Source organism: Rana temporaria, chromosome 1, assembly GCF_905171775.1.
Source record: "Rana temporaria chromosome 1, aRanTem1.1, whole genome shotgun sequence".
In the NCBI taxonomy this organism is placed as follows: domain Eukaryota; kingdom Metazoa; phylum Chordata; class Amphibia; order Anura; family Ranidae; genus Rana; species Rana temporaria.
In genome coordinates this window covers 311225006-311238202 of record NC_053489.1, presented here as the reverse complement: position 1 = coordinate 311238202, position 13197 = coordinate 311225006, and positions in this window count along the sequence as shown.

Sequence of the window (13197 nt, the reverse complement as noted above, 5' to 3'; positions counted from 1 at the left end):
TACCAGAAAAGGTGGACCATGTCTGCAGTGTGGAAATTATTTAAAGTTTCTGATAAAGACCCCCAAATTTGCAATCTGTAGCTCAGCAGAAAATTCAAGAGGGGGTACAGTGCCAAGGCATTTTTCAACAACAGGTTTGATACACCACCTGAAAACACGTCCTCCAGTTCAGCATTCAGATTACAAGAAAACAGCGCCACTTCCAAGAAGTGCCTCACTCTCAGGCTTAACACCATCTGTGGCCACAGTCTTTGAAAAGGTTAAAAAATATGCAAGTGACAGTCCCAGAGCTCGTGCTATTACAGATAAAATTGTGGAATTTATTGCATTAGACAACCAGCCATTCTCTGTTGTTGAGGACGTTGGATTCCGTAGGCTCATGCAACATATTGAGCCGTGTTACTCACTACCAAGCAGACGCTACTTTGCAGATACCAGTCTACATTAATTGTTTTGCAGTGTTAGAAAACACGTTTATAAGCTCATGACTACCGACATCATAGCAATCAGTTTTACTACCGACATTTGGAGTTCGGATGTCGGTCCAACGAGCTTGCTCAGCCTGACAGTGCAGTGGATAGATGACAAATTTAAATTGCAAAACATCCTACTTAACGCACGTGAGTTTGTTGGATCACATACTGCAGCAGCAATATCTGATGCTTTAAAAACCATGCTTGGCACATTGAGAAGTCTAAAGTGCATTTGATTGTCCGAGATAATGGACGGAACATGTCAAATGCAATGGAGGACAGTGATTTTCAAAGCATACCGTGTATGGTACACACGCTACAATTGGCTGTGAATGAAGGATTGCTAAATCAGCGCACCATATCTGATATCATAGCAAAAGGAAGAAAAATTGTGGGTCTTTTTAAGCATTCGCTGCTTGCTTTTTCCAGATTACAAGCTTTGCAGATGCAGTTTGGAATGGCACCAAAACGACTGCAGCAAGATGTAGCCACTCATTGGAACAGCACCTACTATATGCTACAAAGTCTTTTTGAACAAAAGCGTGTTTTAGCAGATTACGAGCTGCCGGCAACATCAGTGGATGTTAGTTGAAAACAGTTTGTCTCTTCTATCTCCATTTGAACAGTTAACAAAAGAAATAAGCTCAAGGAATGCTTCCATTGCTAAAGTTATCCCCTTGATTGGTGCACTGAAGTGTCTGCTAGGAAAAGAGGTAGAAACAGACCATAGCGTAAAAACGGCTAAAACCACTCTCTACTAGCGTGCATGGGAAAAGATACAGGCATAAATGGAGGTGGTGGAAGCATCTGGTGAAGGAGTTTTGAGGTGTTGCACAGAGGAAAGTGAGAAGAAACGATTGCATACAAGTGAAGAGGAACACACTCCTTCCATATCTGATATATTTGAAGAAATTCTACATGAATGCACACCAATCCATAGCAGTGCCACAACTAGTGCAGCTGGACATTTATTTAGCTGAACAGCCTATCGCCAGAAGCAATAATCCCCTTGAGTACTGGCGCATCAACAAAGAATGTTTTCCCTTGCTTGCACAGATTGCACGCAGATATTTATCTGCCCCAAGCCACCAGTACAGAGAGGTGATCAAATACATCTCTATTTGTGGGAAAAAAAGAATGCCAATTTTTTTTGGGAGCCACGTCGGCGCAATTGTCAGTTAAAGCGGCGCAGTGCCGAATCGCAAAAAGTGCTCTGGGCTTTGACCAGCAATATGGTTGGGGGGTTAAGTGGTTAATATTTTTTTATTATCATTTTGTATTTTATTCGTTTTTTATCTTCTTTGTCCACTGTCCAATTAATTTCAGTTACTTACTTTTTATTAAAGTATTTATTAACATTATTGGATTGTAGTATTCTTTTCTTCATAAAATTAGCGATTAAGTTGAATAAAAATAACATAACGAATATGAATTTTGTATATCAAATAATTTTTTTGTTTAATATATAAAAAAAAGGCCTATTTCGGTTTCGGTGCTGTTTCTATTACGGTTTTGGTTTTCGGATCCTGAAATTTTTATTTTCAAAATCTATATCAGCACCAAAAAAAACATTCGGTGAATCCCTACACTGTATGTGACCTGTCATCCACCTGCTCCACTCAGTCCATCAGGAGATCAACTAACAGACAGATCCTCTGGCTAGTCTGCCTCCACAGTTCATTCACAACCCCTACAGCTTTCAAACTGACAGCCCATACAGAGGTCCAGGCTGGGAGCTGTACGGTTTGTCTGCAGGTGCCTGACATTGCACCCGTGATTTATCGGTCATGGGTGCAATTCTCTGCCGCCTCCTGTAGGAATAATATGTGCATTTATTTAATTTTTTTCCCCAAAAAGTGACCTTCACCTTTAAGACAGGCAGGGTTGTAGAGGTCCTCTGTCAACACAGACACTTGCAGATGTTTAGGTTAATGGGTCTTTGCAAATCCTTAGGTTTTTATGGCGTCTTTTGCACCATTCTGGGTTGTGGTTGTGTAGTATGTTTTTCCTTTCTCCGTACTTTTGTGTGGGTGTCTTGTCTGCCTTTTTCAGTTTCTGACTCTGAAGGGGTTACCCATGGGGACAGTGCCTTGAAAAAGTATTCATACCCCTTGAAATTTTCCACATTTTGTCATGTTGCTACCAAAAACGTAATGTATTTTTTGGGGATTTTATGTGATAGACCAACACAAAGTGGCACATAATTGTGAAGTGGAAGGAAAATCATAAATGGTTTTGGATTTATTTTTTTACAAATATGTGAAAAGAGTGGCGTACATTTGTATTCAGCCCCTATGAGTCAATACTTTGTAGAACCACCTTTCGCTGCAAAATAGCTCAAGCTCTGTGAGATTGGATAGAGTGTATCTGTGAACAATTGGATTTAGGTCTGGACTTTGACTGGGCCATTCTAACACATGAATATGCTTTGATCTAAACCAGAGTTTCTCAACTCCAGTCCTCAAAGCATCCCAACAGGTTTATGTTTTCCACCTTTGCATTATAATGTGAGGTGTCCTGTGTGTGTGTGGATGTTGCTTTGTTATGTAAAACTATTAGTTTCATTTTTTTTTTTATTTAAAGTGGGGTGCATCGAGATTGTGCAGAATTTTAAATGGTGCATTTACTGAAAAAAAGGTTGAGAAGAAAACACTGCTGTAGATAATAGATTTCTCAAGTGGGTTAGTCAGACTTTTTTGGGTCTTCAAAATGTTGGCATTACAGAAAATTACATTTGTAGAATTATCACAGGTATGTTTTGAAATCAAATGTTGCAAACTATTTTTTTTCTAAATTTCTTATTCAACAGAACATTGATCCTAAAAACATTACATAATGATAAAAGAACACCAATAGGACTTCCCTTGCAAGGATTATTAAATGATTGTAAAGATTTTACACCTCATGATTATCAAGGGTAACAAAATTCTCATGGAACTAAAAACAGGAGGTGCTTCTTCAATGCCAAAGGTTAAAGTGCTATTACCCACAAAAACAAAAGTGTAGAATATTGCAGCCTATCAATCCTTAACCACTTAAGACCCGGACCATTATGCAGGTAAAGGACCTGGCCCCTTTTTGCGATCCGGCACTGCGTCGCTTTAACTGACAATTACGCGTGCAACGTGGCTCCCAAACAAGATTGGCGTCCTTTTTTCCCACAAATAGAGCTTTTTTTGGTGGTATTTGATCACCTCTGCGGTTTTTATTTTTTGCGCTATAAACAAAAATAGATCGACAATTTTGAAAAAAAAAACAATATTTTTTTTACTTTTTGCTATAATAAATATCCCCAAAAAAGATATAAAAAAAACATTTTTTTCCTCAGTTTAGGCCGATACGTACTTCTACATATTTTTGGTAAAAATATCGCAATAAGTGTTTATCGATTGGTTTGCGCAAAATTTATAGCGTTTACAAAATAGGGGATAGTTTTATGACATTTTTATTAATATTTTTTTTTTACTACTAATGGCGGCGATCAGTGATTTTTTTCATGACTGCGACATTACGGAGGACACATCGGACACTTTTGACAAATTTTTGGGACCATTGTCATTTTCACAAAAAATTGGGTCGTGGGACTTTAAATGGGGCATGGACGGGTTTGTAAAATTGTTAAGGATATCAACAGTAAATGATCTATCACAGTACCATCAGGGGAAATCTCTGTGGTCAAAAGAAATTGCTTAGTGATCAATCCAAAAAAGAAATTGAAGGAGTCAAATGTAAACTTGATAATGTAATATGTATCATAATATATAATACAGAGATCATGCAAACAGAGGCATAATACATGTAGTCATAATAACATTGATATAATAAATATTCAGAATCCAGGACATAACCATTAAAAGCAATCACAATAAATTGACATATAGATACAGTAGACATGATTATCCAATAAAATTGGTAGATGAAAACAAAATGATGAAAAAACACATAATTGGGCAAGCTTAATCTTGGCATCCCTGAGCATGGACTCGACGCGTTTATTGGCGTTTAAAGCCAGTCATCAGGAGTGGGGTGCATAGCAATTAGCTAGAGAGATTAGCTATAATTATTTCCCCTTTTTTGATTACTCTGAGTTGCAATCACCTATCTGTTTACCTTTCCATTCATGCTTTATATTTGCCCAACCCATGTGATTTTCAGGGCTTGATTGTCCTGATGCGCCCAGCTCCTCCTCCACTGCCCATCCCCCATTTTTTTTTCCTCATGGGGGTGGGGCGGACTTTCGGCGCATCGGCGTCATGCTAGCATGCTGCATGCATGGCGTCCTAGGACGCCATTGATTGCTGCTTGGCTTTCCCATCCTGCATTGCTGACTGGACTGGTAGGCGCCCACCGTGGCCTTTGCACCTCAAGTGGTCGCTTGTCCCCGTCCCACTGTCTGGCCCAATGCAATGATGCATGACGCTAGTGGGGACACGCCCCCAGGATGTGGGTGTTTAGGTCGGATGGCCCCGGCAATCTCACTTCACATATTTCCATCTGATGAGAGGCTCCATGTATCCACACTCACTGGTAATTGATTTTTCCTACATATGACCCATACCCCATTACCCCATAGTGATTGACAACCTTATTCATTCACTTTTTTTTTCCTTTACCAGTACTCATATGTGTGCTCCATGTGTGCCCACCTCACCCTTTGGCATTGTGCTGTGGCTGCTTTTGCCTCATCTGACTGATGTCCCACATCTCTCTCTCCTTGGCTCTCCTAAATCATTGGTCTGTCCTTGGACTAAGGGGGAGTTATCCCCGCTTCAACTCTGGGGGAGACATCTCATTCCAGGACCATCATCCCACTCCATATTTTGGAACGCAAGGGCTATTCCACTTTGGGCCCAACATATAGGTAATATACCATACAACCAAACTCGCTTATGCTGCTACCATGATTCAATCACGCAGATTGCACCTACTCACCTGTATGTTTATCCTTTCCCCAACCCCCTTTTTCTCTCTAGCTAATTGCTATGCACCCCACTCCTGATGACTGGCTTTAAATGCCAAGAAACGTGTCGAGTCCATGCTCAGGGATGCCAAGATTAAGCTTGCCCAATTATGTGTTTTTTCATCATTTTGTTTTCATCTACCAATTTTATTGGATAATCATGTCTACTGTATCTATATGTCAATTTATTGTGATTGCTTTTAATGGTCATTTCCTGGATTTTGAATATTTATTATATCAATGTTATTATGACTACATGTATAATGCCTCTGTTTTTATGATCTCTGTATTATATATTATGATACATATTACATTATCAAGTTTACATTTGACTCCTTCGATTTCTTTTTTGGATTGATCACTAAGCAATTTCTTTTGACCACAGAGATTTCCCTTGATGGGACTGTGATAGATCATTTACTGTTGATATTCTTAACAATTTTACAAACCCGTCCATGCCCCATTTAAAGTCCCACGACCCAATTTTTCTTGTTCTATATGATTACAGGGATGGGGGCACGGTCAAGGTGGTTTTGGTTTCCAAACAGATCACATCCTTTCCTTTACAATTGTCATTTTCACAGCGAAAAGTTCTATAAAAATGCACTGTTTACTGTGAAAATGACAATGGCAGTGAAGGGGTTAACCACTAGGGGGCACTAAAGGGGTTTAGTGTGTCCTCGTTTGTGATTTTTTCTGTAGGGGGGCGTGGCTGGATGTGTGATGTCACTGATCGTCGTTCCCTATGACAGGGAACAGACGATCAGTGACAAGCCACAGAGAAGAACGGGGAAAGGTTGTTTACACTCACCTCTCCCCGTTCTTCAGCTCCTGTGACCCGATCGCAGGACACCGGTGGCGATCGGGTCCGCGGGTCCCATGGGAGCGGTTACGGAGCTTCGGACTGGGTCGCAAGTGCGGCCCACGGCTGGGCACGTAAAGGGCAACGTACCTCTACGTGCTTGTGCCCAGCAGTGGTATTCTGCCGACGTATATCGGCATTAGGCGGTCCTCAAGTGGTTAAATGTGGTTACATTACTTTTCATATTTTAGGGGTTTTGTTTCTCCTATATTTTCACCTGGAGATCCAGCCAGTTTATTTTTCAACTTCCTATAACAGACCAAAAGGGGTTGGGGGGTTTAGACAAACCATTTACCACTGACTAGTGCTTACAATAGTCAACTGTTTCTAGGATAGGAAATGTGTTCTTAGCAAGTCGAAAATATGGGAGAAAAAAAAATTAACATTTCAAAAGTAATGTAACCACATTTAAGGATTGGTAGGCTGCAATACATTACACTTTTGTTTTTGAGGGGGGGGGGGGGGGAAAAAAAAAAAAGCCACAATATCAAAGAATTGGTAAACTGCGATATAGTGCATTTTTTTTGTTTAAAAACAGCTTTGAAGTGGATGTAAACCCAATTCATGAAATTTGAGTTGGGCACATAAATCTGCCGTGTTTTATCATCTCACTTCAAAGCAATATGTCCTGTAGTTGTCTCCTGCTCCATTCTTCTGTTATCAGCATGATAACTCCTGACAAGTTCTCTGTCACATACGATAATAAAATCAGCCAAAGTTCTGTGTTGGGGGAGTATGCTATAAATAAAATATCACAGAGCTGAACGATGCAAGGGACAGATCTGAAAGTCTCTACCTATGAGGAGAGGGGGGGTGTGCCTTTCCTCCAATTAGCTATCTTAGCTGTATGCCCAGGCTTCACTGCAGTGTTGAACAGGAAGAGAAAATCTCCTAATATGATCTGAACTTTCTAAACAGTATATAAAGCTGAAGACAGCAGATATACATGTGAAATTTATATAGGGAGATTTGTTTCATTTCTGTGTATCATCTGAGGCTGTTCACTTCACTGGGTATCTGTGAGGGTTTACATCCACTTTAAATATACTATTGAACGTATTTTGTGATATCTATTCTATAATTCCAGTGTTATACAATGATTGTGAACTGTGCAGTATTATCTTCTTGCATAGGTTCTCTCTGTGGACTACAGAACACTTGTGTATAGATTACCCAATGACTGGAAAAGAGATGGTTTAACATATATACCACTTGATTTTAATTATCTGTGGCTTATTTTATGTATTGTCAAAATAATGCCTGGCACATCTCCAACATATAGGCCTAGATTCACGTAGATCGGCGCATATTTATGCCGGCGTAGCGCAGCTCAAATGCGCTACGCTGATGTAAAACAGAGAGGCAAGCAAAGTATTCATAAAGCATTTGCTCCCAACGTTGCGCCGGCGTGACGTAATTTTGAAGGCGTAAGCCAGCGTTGGTGTAAGTGGGTGTGACTTTATGCTAATGATGGTCCGAGCGTGGAGCAGTGGTTTACACCCGGGGTATCATGAACGGAGCATGCACAGTGATGTGGACGTATGATCGCTCCCCTGTGCGCATACTCACAACTACGCCGGCGCAACTTCCTGGGATACACCGGCTTACGCCGAGCACATAAATACGTCCAGCCATACGCCTGTCCGGCGCAAAAGTACATCCTGCTTCCCCCCCCCCCCGAAGCAAGGTACTTTTGCTGAGCGATGGCTGCTGTGGAGTCAGAAAGACAGGGGGAAGAAAAATTTCTCTCCAGATGAGAAGGCTGTCCTCATCTCAGCCATAGAGAGGGATGATGTCTTCCTCCATGGCGCCCAGAGTCGCCATACCAGCAGGGCCAGGAAACAAGTAATCATGGAGACGATTGCAAGTGATGTTAATGCCCTTGGCCATGAGTCCCGGACCTCCAAGGACATTAACAAAAAATTTATGATTTGTGGCGGCATGTCCGGGATAAAGTGGCCGCCATCAGAAGGCACCAGAGTGGCACGGGGGCGGACCACCATGTGATGTGCGGTTGACCCCGGAGGAGGAGGTGATCGCCAGGTGTTTGGAGAGGGAGCAATTGGAGGTCCTGAAGGGCTTTGACTCCCTTGATCAGGCCTCGAGGACAGGTAAGTGCTTTTTATCCCCCATCCAGTGTGTAGCATGTGAGGGGGTGGAAGGGAACATGTGACAAGTGTGTGGGTCCACCAACATGTGAATGCTTTGTGTCACCACAGATGTGCTGGAGGGAGCGGGGCCATCTGCTACCAGTTGCTGTCCCACGCCATTTCCGGAACATCTGGCTCAGCCTGACCCCCTGGGAAGCCAAGATATAGCGGTGGAGGGGAGTGGCCACACCTCTCCTCTAGAGGTGGTTGAGGAGGAAACGGTCAACCTTGATCAGGTTTGCCTCTACTTTGAGGAGTCTTCCGTTTTGGCCAGGCCGTCTCAGACCTCCCCCCCAGCAGGAGAAGCCCCTCAGGCTCAGCCCCCAGCAGGGGAAGCCCCTCAAGGGCCTCCCCATACAGACAGCCCCAAGCCTCTTCTGCCCCCAGGATGGCGACACGGAAGACAAGGGGTGTTCCTGTTTTCCTGCAGGAACATCTTGCAAGGGGCCAGACCCATCATATGGGTGCGATAGCCGGGGACCTGCGCCGGGTGACAGACAGCCTGGCCTCCTCGGCACAGATATCAGACGGCCTGCAAGATGTCAGTGGCAATTGCGCTGCAGTGGTTACCTGCCTTGGGGAGCTGCAGGCCACCACAGCAGACCTTGTGGCAGAGGTAAAGACCCTGACAGTGGCGGTACAGGCAAACACGGCTGCCATCGAGGCGGAGGGGCGGCAGAGGCAGCGCCACCAGCGGCACAACACCACCCGCCAGCTGAGAATGCAGGCACAGACAAATGTGTTCCTCAGTGGCATTGGAGGGCAGGCAGCCATCACCTGCCAGGAGTGGCAGACCTGGGGATGATCCTCCTCCAGATGCCCCCCCCCGCCCGAGGCTCCCCCCAGGCAACTGAGGAGCCGGAGCTGTGGCACCCTGCGTGGCCCACGACAGGGCAAATGAGTGCCCTTTTTTTTCTATTTTGTGCTCAAAGTATGAGCTTTTTATTTTGTGCTCACAGTATGAGCTTCTTTATGTTTTTTATGTGCTCACAGTATGAGCTTATTTATGTTTTTATGTGCTCACAGTATGAGCTTATTTATGTTTTTATGTGCTCAAAGTATCAGCTTATTTATTTTGTAGTATATGCACACGGTGAGGAGTGCAGGCTACAGTGTGACTGGTGTGTGAATGTGAGGGTGACATACCTGCCAGTAAAGCGTGTCACCCTGGGTCGTCGAGGAGAGGTTATCCCCACGACCGTGTGAATGTGGTATGAATGGACAGCGACACCATTGGGGCCTTGGCGTGGCGTTGCTGCTCCCAAGTCCTGCATGGTGGACTTGGGCTAATCGAATTTGAGGTGGATGTGGTGTGTGTGAGCTAGGGACCACAATAGTGTGCATGCGTGCATTCTCCTTGTGCCATGATGAATGTGTGTGTTTAACGTGCAAAGATGCGTTCCACGAGGCATCTCCTGACTGCTGTTGCCTCAGCAGATCGGGTAGCCTCAGTTAGGGGGTGACTGTCTGGTTCGGGGGTCAGGTCATCACATATGTCAATCTCCAGGCCCTTTCTCATGGCGTAGTTGTGTAGCATGCAACATGCACCGATGATCTGGCACACAAAGTTTGGGGAATACAAAAGGGTCCCCCCGGACTTATCCAGGCATCGGAAACGGGACTTCAGGAGGCCAAATGTGCGTTCCACCACTGCACGGGTACGTATGTGTGCAGCATTGTATCTTCTCTCTCCTCTGGTTTGGGGATTCCAATATGGAGTCAGGAGATGGGGCCCAAGTGCATATGCCGAGTCACCTGGAAGGGAAAAGACAGAAGGATGTTAGTCGTGCATGTGCCCCTCGTGATGTCTGCATCATGGGGTCGGACAGTCATGCCTGACACCCATGTCACTCACCAACCAGCCAGGTGTCCCCGTACACGTTCTGTTCGAATTCCGTTGGGATGTTGCTTTGACGGTATATGTCGCTGTCGTGGCTGGCCCTGGGGTGTTTGGCACGGACGTGCCATATGAGGCATTGGGCATCGGCTATTACTGTACATTGATGGAATGCCAATGCTTCCGATTGCGGTATATGTGCTCTGTGGCACGGGGGGCCGTAGTGCCACATGTGTGCAATCAATGGCCCCCACGGTGTGTGGGAATCCTGCAATTCTGACAAAATCCGCCATTGCCTTATGCCGCAGGTGCTCCTGGGTGGGTCTGATGATGTGGTGGGACATGCGTCTGAGGATTGCGGGGACAACCTGGTGCACACATCTGCTCATGGTGGATTGTGACATCCCAGCCACGACTCCACTTGTAAGTTGAAAAGATCCACTTGCAAGGAAATGCAGTGTTGCCAGTACCTTGACCAGTGGCTGCACTGCATGTGAGCGTTGTGTCTGGCTGGTGATGTCATCATGCAGGGCTGTGGCTAATTCCAGGATGGCATCAGGGCTGAATCTGAAGATGCGATACGCCGGCGTCGTATCGAAAGAAGCCTATTTTCAGGCGTATCTAGTTCTGTGGGTACGGCGCAGAGATACGACGGCGCATATTTACACTTACGCAGCGTATCTGTAGATACGTCGGCGTAAGTCTTTCTGAATCCGGCTAATAGTCGGCTGGCATATTTGAGATATACGCTTTGCAATTATTGGTGAGCGAACAAGACATTCATGCAGGACCATTGCTGGTGATGAGAAACCAATCAATAGTTCAGCATACCAGCCTCTACCTGTAACTGAAATATCTGTTTTACTGTAATTATTCTGTGCTCCATACTTTTTTTTTTAGCTGCCATTTGGACAGGAGATGTAAAACCATTACATATAAAGACAAATATTTGTTCAAAATTAGTCAGCTGTGTTTTGCAAAATGCGCTCTACTATAACAACTTTATTTTAAATCTGTTTAGTTCTGAGAAGTTCTTCATCCTCTTAACATTCATGTGTGGAGGTTAATAAAACTTACCTCAACTTGTCATTTAGTGGTCATTTTAAAATCTTTGGAATTTTAACATATCAGCATCATTTTTTTTTTAGTTTACAATGAATATTCATATAATTAAAAAAAAAAAAAACTCTGTACTTTGGAATTTAGAAAAGACGAGAAAAATATTTACCATGGGAACACCCAACTTCACCGCATGCTATGCTTTCATGCATGGCTTGGAATTTTGAAAAAAAATTCAAACTACTGTGCTTCAATGTTAGCTGACTTTTTGACATAAGAGGAGAAAATTGATTGTTTAAGTGTTGTTTATCAACGCTTGACTTGACAGCAAAATGAGATGAGGTGTGACTCTAATTTTCACCTCTTTCTCATCTGCCCAAAGCATCTACCTCCCCTTGCCAACACTTTAGAACAATGACAACGGTATGCTTTCTGAATGTGCAGCGAACAGATGTGGCAGTCACACATACTGTGCTCTTATGCACACTGTATCAGGTTCAGACTCAAAGCATCATACTTTCAAAATTGTAAGTATCCAGGTAGTGATGAAAGCTACTGTATGAATTTTAATTAATAATCGCCACCTTTGTTTTTATTGCTCTGCTAGTTTTACTTGGGAACTTAAAAATACATCTAAGCATGTTGACTTGCTCAGGATTGCTGAACACCCAGGTGTGAAAAGTTGTCTTCTGCTCTGGCATATATTCTTATGTTTAATTTTGGTAATGAGCCACTCATTAGTATGCCAGTCTGCTTTCGCATTCTGCATAGCCCATCACGACATTGGAATGAGGGAGGAATCTGTGTGATCTAGCTAATTTCCTCCTTCTAAAAATAAAGTGCTTGTAGACAATTACTGGCTCCTCTACATGACAGACTAGTCACTCGGTTTCTTCATTCCAATTTAAAAGATAAAATGAAGGATACCTTACACTACTTTTACTGTTGTATTCAATTGCATCAACTTATAAAACACCTAAACCATGAACTGGAGAGCTGTGAGCACAATGCAAATCATTATTATCCATTAGATCATGGGTCTTCAAACTACGGCCCTCCAGTTGTTCAGGAACTACAATTCCCATCATGTCTAGTCATGTCTGTGAATGTCAGTGTGTTACAATGCCTCATGGGATGTGTAGTTCTACAACAGCTGGAGGGCCGTAGTTTGAGGATCCCTGCATTAGATCAATGAAAATGATAAACCAGCATAGTAAATAGATCATTCCTTTTCCTGTGATACTGGGAAGAATTGATTGGTTCCTGTACTCAAGTTCAGTGGTAAATGGAGTTGGCTAAAAAAATGTGTTTTATTTATTTTACACAGCAATGACATCTCTGATATTTCCATTTTTCAGCTTTCAGCACTGTCACAATTTGAATGACAATTGCGCGGTCATGCTACACATTACCCAAATTGAATTTTAATAAATTTTTCCCCACAAATAGAGCTTTCTATTGGTGGTATTTGATCACCTCTGCAGTTTTTATTTTTTTCGCTATAAACAAAAGAAGAACGACAATTTAAAAAAAAAGCAATATTTTTAACTTTTTGCTATAATAAATATCCCCAAAAAATATATAAAAAATATTTTTTTTCCTCAGTTTTGCCAGAAACGTATTCTTCTACATATTTTTGGTAAAAAAAATAGCAATAAGCGTATATTGATTGGTTTGCGCAAAAGTTATTGTGGCTACAAAATTGGGGATAGATTTATAGCATTTAATTTTTTTACTAGTAATGGCGGCGATCAGTGATTTTTATCGTGACTGTGATATTGCGGCGGACACACTAGACACTTTTGAGACTATTTTGGGACCATTCACATTTATACAGCCAACAGTGCTATAAATAT